At 36.4% G+C, this 6,152-nt stretch overlaps 1 non-coding gene across 1 annotated transcript; it reads left to right on the top strand.

Moving 5' to 3' along the window:
* Window positions 1-5,180: 5,180 nt before the first annotated feature.
* Window positions 5,181-5,262, top strand: Trnas-gcu (transfer RNA serine (anticodon GCU)). The gene has a single exon. It is a non-coding gene; the product is annotated as a tRNA-Ser (tRNA).
* Window positions 5,263-6,152: the final 890 nt, after the last annotated feature.

Genomic DNA, 6,152 nt, shown 5'->3' with positions numbered 1-6,152 from the left:
AATCAGTTTTAATCTTGGTAAATTCATCCGTACCTGCTGATGATACGTATTTGAGTATTGTCATACAAGGGTTGATAAAATACATGCAGCTATAAATATAATGTCTAAAATTAGATATTTTGGTCTGGTTAAATCGATAAAGTAGTTGTATTTTACAACGTTTTAAATTATGAATATGATAACCTGTTAGAGATTTTTTCTTCTTCAGATCGTTAACAAGGAATCAATTACGTCATGGACAGTGAGATTTGATACAATATCATTTTTTACAACACCAAGAGCGACTAAAGAAGCTGGAAATATTGGCGACCTATGAGACTATTTAATGTAGATGATACTATTTTGACGAGGGTTATGGCTCATGGTTTGAAATGGGTATTACCCAAAATTATGCCTCTAATTCAGACATGCTCTATAGTTTGAAGGGATATTGCTGATACAACATTCACTGTAGGAGATGTCATTGCTATGACCTAGAGGGACAACATCGAGGGATATACCTTAAAAATTGATAAAAGCAACGTTTTTGACAGAGTCAAAAGTTTGTCTCATTCACATAAATTTTGGATTTGGTCAAATTTTTATTCAGCCGATATTAAAGACAGTGTTAAATGCAGTGTGCATCTAACACCATTCTTTCCGATTAAAACTTCTCTCTGATAAGGCTGTTCTCTATCGGTAATGCTATATATAATACCAGTTGAACGTTAAGGGTGATACTAGAGTGGCAAATGTATTTTTTCTAGTGAGTAAATGTTTCCAAAACAAAATACCCTACTCCAAAAGGAAACAGCGGCTGGTTTACGGAAAATCAAGCTACTTAAAAGCGAGTAAAACATTTGTGCTATACATGAACAGAAGTCATACAATTTAGTATCACCTCTGTGTAATAAGTTTTAATTTTAGACAAAGTGTTATTCTAACTGAGCTCCAGCACTAGTTCCCAAAATTAAGATAACGTGATCACAATGTTGAAATTGGAGCTGTCTGCAGAATTCAACAGAGACTGCCTGATGAATTAAATAAAAGTTCCGTTTGTTTTCTTTATTCCCTTTTGAACCAGATCCTTTACAATATAAACCAAGTACAATAAATGATTGATTAATAGATTCTTTCTTTGCTAATGTCATGGTTGTACCATCGGCATGTTGAAAGACTTTACTTGTACTGCTAGACAATAGAAATAGAGCAACATTGACATAATAATTTATAATTATAGCGAGCCCTAAATGTTCCGCTTCAAATAAATATAGTATAGTTAGTATAGGGCAACTTTGGAGGACTGAATGTTTAATTGAAAAGGCTTTCATTAAATGCATTTAACACTGTTTCTAATTTCAATATAAAATATTTGTATCCATTAAATAAAACTGTCACCAAACCCGAATTGTCGTAAAAGAGATACCAGTATGAATGGTTGACTCTGTGAAAAGCTTTTTCTTGATCAGTTTCATCACCTCTTTCTTCACCATCTGCACCCTGTATTACTTCATCAACCTCGTGTTCATCATCTTCTACAACTTGAATCCCCAATCTATCTTCCTTTGTGGCAACGTCAGCAATTCGGTAATTAATTTCTTCAATTTAATCATTTAGCATGTAACATCTTTAGGCAGTTGTATTTCTTAAGTCATATTTCCCACATGAACACAAATAAAGAAAATTTCCACAATTGTCAGAGCTTGGCCTTTTGTACTTCCTAGGAACATGACGCTGTTTCCAACACTTGTGGCACACGAAATCTGTGCAATCTGTCATCATGCGACCCGGGTCAAGACAAAAAGAGCGCACCTTTACTTGATTATCATGCAATAACTTAACGAACTAATGGTCACTTACAGTTTGATGCTTCCGACTGTAGGGCTAAGATTTTATCTCTTTTGGAAAACTGTATTTTACATAATATTACAAATCTATGTTCTTAACCTAAGTACTAGAAAAGATGTAAAACCAGCAAGTATTGTAAAATGTAACAAATAATTTCTCTAGAATACGAAATAAAACATGAAATAACAAATAATAAATATTTAAAAAATAACAAACAATCAAAATTAAATATCCAAAACAAAAATGCGTCACGTCTGTCACACGATTTCTAGGGTAGTATCTATCCTGAATGGGAGATAGGAATTCCACTCCGTATTCTCTTATCTTGATACCTATCTCTTCGTCGGAAACGTGTGCAGGTAGGCGACGTATTTATACAATAATAGTGTCAGAATATGAGGAAGTACAGTCATAGTTATCACTGCCAATTCCACTTTAGATTATACTCTTTATTTGGCAACGTAACCTCATACAAATTTGAAACTTTCGGCACAACTACATAGAAAGACATTTTGTTATTTCGTTGACTGATTGGATCGTGAAAGTTGTTATGTCCTAAGCATAGGTAGGGCGTATTTCTAAAGCTAGTCACATGATCACATCTATTCATTCCGCGCTGACGTAGATTTCTTGTGACCAGAGATTCATACTCCAAAACTCTCTTCAGTCAGTTTGTCTTTCGATGTCAATGCGTCTCACAAATAACTGAATGTCCAATTTGCCGTAATTATAGACAGGGTAGCTTGAATCGAACAACACATTGCAGATAGCTCTCGATCGGATTATGCAAAGTCACATATTGTTTCATTGAGAAAGACACATTTCCTTGTTTAAAATAATCCGATATCGAGTAGTAGAAAATAATTGATACATCTTATTTATGACAATGATATATGGGCGTGTTTGGGATTTAAGGCAGTCATAAAGTCTAGTACACCCCGGTAAAACATTTTATGGAAACAACAACACTAACCTCTTAGCTGCATTAGTTGACTATCTAATCAATTGTTTATAATGAACGTTCTAGTTCCATTAGTTGCCTCCCTTGGTTCGACAAAAGAAAAACGATTGACCCCCTCCTGCAACAATTGAATAAATGGCGAATCCGAAAGGAGGATTGCGTTTTACTGAGGAGCATATATCAGATGGGACTTTCACAACCAAATGTGCCATTCTTCTTAATTTATTATTATTATTATTATTATTATTATTATTATTATTATTCTTATACCCTTGATAACTGTTTATCTACTGTTCTAAATATGAAGTTGAAAGGGACTTATTTTTCATGTCCTTAAATAAGCAGCACTTAAATGTCCTCCATATGTTTCACAGACAAATGTTTTTGTGCATGGGAACACATTTGATATAATGTCAACATGAATATCGATGTTTCTGGCTGTATTTGAACAACCTCTCATTTTAAATTCTGATAATTCATGTGGTTGGAAAATATTCATGTTCACATAACTTATAAAGGCAGGAATTGTTTGTGTTTAGGACGTTGTTTGTGAATCAAATCCTGAGATCAAAGCGAAAAATACAGAAAACTTACAATTGTATAATAGAAAGTATACCTTTAGAATGACACAAAAGAATCAAACCCCACCGTGACCAATTGAAGAAATACTATATATCCCAAAATTGATAGCAAATTGTATGACCTCTATTCATATACACCACAATTATTTTACAGGCTCATCTAAAGTTTAATTTTCGAGAACCAGCCTCCGTTTCCTTCCGGAGCAGGATATCAAGTTTGGAAACATGTAATCACTGGAAATGTGTAAATTTGCCTTTGAAGAGCACATATTGTACGGATTAACGAAAAATTGAAACAAAATAAATTCCATTTTTAATATGGCAATGTCATGTCAGAGGTCAAAACTTTTCGGCACTTTTGGGTGGGATCGCAGGGGTGGTTCAGTATGTATTTTTCACAGGGAGCGCAAAGAAGACCGCAAGCTGACTGTGGGATTTAGCAGCTAGTGAGGGCCAGGGAGACAAACACTCATTTTTGTCTGGGGGTGGGGAAGGGTGATGCCGGCGGTGGGGTGGGAAACACGGGGAGGCTTGTCCACCTGATCACTGTCGAACGTTCCAATGCTATATCATTACATGCCACATTGTTTTTCTTTTGCTTGTATCATGTCCTTGACAAATTGTTTTCTGTACCTTTAAATTCTCTACAATAATTGATACAGTGCCAAAGAAAAGAACTTAATATTTTACATGCATGTATCAACTTCTATATAGGATCTCAACAAAATACATGGCTTAAGGGTGAAAGTAATGTTACCTTGACCTTTTGTTATATTTCACTTTAGCTGCATGTACATTTGACATTTTATTATTGCTAGAACGGTGTAGAAGGTCCAAATTCGCACCAAAAAAGCCGTCATTGAAGCGTGAAAAGTAAATTACATTGACCCACATTTTATATATGAAATCAGATACATATTTACTGAATGTGCCTTTTATTTATATTTTTGTGCCTGAAGATAAATGATAATTTGATGTTATGAATTTAAAATTAAAAACAAAAAACAAAAACCAAATAAAAGTGATTAGCAGAGCGTGGTTTCGATCCACGGACCTCTGGGTTATGGGCCCAGCACGCTTCCACTGCGCCACTCTGCTGTTAGTTGTTATTGTTGTTGTTATAGGGTTTAACGCCATTTTTCAGCACAAGATAGGCTATACATGGCGGCCAGTATTAATGGTGGAGGAAGAACCCGGGAAAACCCCGGAAAGAACCACCGACCCACGAGAAGCTACCGGCAAGCTTTCTCACATGTCCACATTGGCCGAGCCCGAGACTCGAACCCACGCAGACAGAGGTGAGATGGCAGTGATCCGTGACGGAGAGCGCTTTAGACCACTCGGCCACTCGGCTCTGTTGTTAGAAAACATTGATTTTTATAACTTTAAAAAAAATGGAACTGATCTGATGTAATACTTACCGAAGTGATGAATACAACGAATGTTCGTACGAGTTTTTTCCCTTGCCTAACAATCCATTGATATGAACATGCTTGCTCACTAAGGGACCGACCATGTATTTGTTTCTGTTTATTGGGTGGGTAGGTGGGTAATGTTGAGTTTTCTCCCAGCCAGGAGAATTGTTTTAATTTACCTGAAGATATATATTTCTTCTTTTAAAGAATATCATGCACTAGGTTCTTTATGTGCACATCAGTTAGAGCTAGGATGGTTCGACGGTTAGAATTTTTTTCTGTCTGAAAAAAAAACATATATTGAATCGTGAATATCAGACAAAAGTTGTGTGTGGTTTAGGCCAGGTAGCTATAGATCACTCCCTACATAAATAGTGTACTCATCAAAATACACCGGACGAGGTGGCCGAGTGGTTAAGGCGATGGACTGCTAATCCATTGGGGTCTCCCCGCGTGGGTTCGAATCCCATCTTCGTCGATATACATTTTATCTGATGTGTAGCACTTTTAGTTATGACTACAAACCGTATTCATCAATATTGTAATGTGATATCGTCACGTCAGAAAGAAAACACGCCTAATGATGTCTCCATGATTTTTTTTGGTGGTTTGTGTCTTGAATGGACTGACGTTTTGTGCATGTTTGTGACAGGTTTGTGTATTGACCTGTTCCGGCTGCATCTTTATAATCGAGTTGTACTTTTTGTGCGTGTGGAACATTTTATCTCCCACAGGAGAAAAAAAAAACAACAACATTTCTTGGCATTGAAATAAAGTCCCAGTAGTGCTAACATGCATGCGGGAAGTGTAGCCAAATATCAATGCCGCGAATCGGCCGATTAGCAGAAACATTTAGGGTTGCGAGCAAGGCAAAAGGGATCAAGTTAAGGTTTGGGAGGTTAAGGGGTGAGTTGTTTCCAAAACGGCACCAAAGCACACGCGTATGTGTCTGTTTACTAGAAGTGTGTGTAATACCCATTAAAACGATGGTCAAATTTTAAGTAACAGGAGACTGTACGTTTGTATACTCGGATAGTCTTGGACAACAATCTACAATTGCGGTTAATGTTAAGAAGGTCAAAGAAACTGATGTTATCAGAAGTGTAGAAGAAATGACGGGGAAAATGTTCGTTTATGTAGCTGTCCTTTCACCTGTTCATACTTTAAGTACCTGTGTACCAAACTGATTAAAATCAGATCTCCGCTGTTACCAAATGAAGATCTGACAGCGATCGCTTAGAAGGCATATTCTGGTACCTATGCTATTACCATAATTGTTAATTTTATCAACCAGTCAGATGAGGTCTAATATCTTTGCGTTTTGAGAAAGAGCACCGTGGGCGAAAAGGATGAATGTGTATCGAACGA

This window comes from Sinohyriopsis cumingii, unplaced genomic scaffold (genome assembly GCF_028554795.1).
Source record: "Sinohyriopsis cumingii isolate HCF-2022 unplaced genomic scaffold, ASM2855479v2 utg000646l, whole genome shotgun sequence".
NCBI classification, from domain to species: Eukaryota; Metazoa; Mollusca; class Bivalvia; order Unionida; family Unionidae; genus Sinohyriopsis; species Sinohyriopsis cumingii.
Note: the sequence above shows the minus strand (reverse complement) of the source record. Positions and strands in the feature narration are given on the sequence as shown.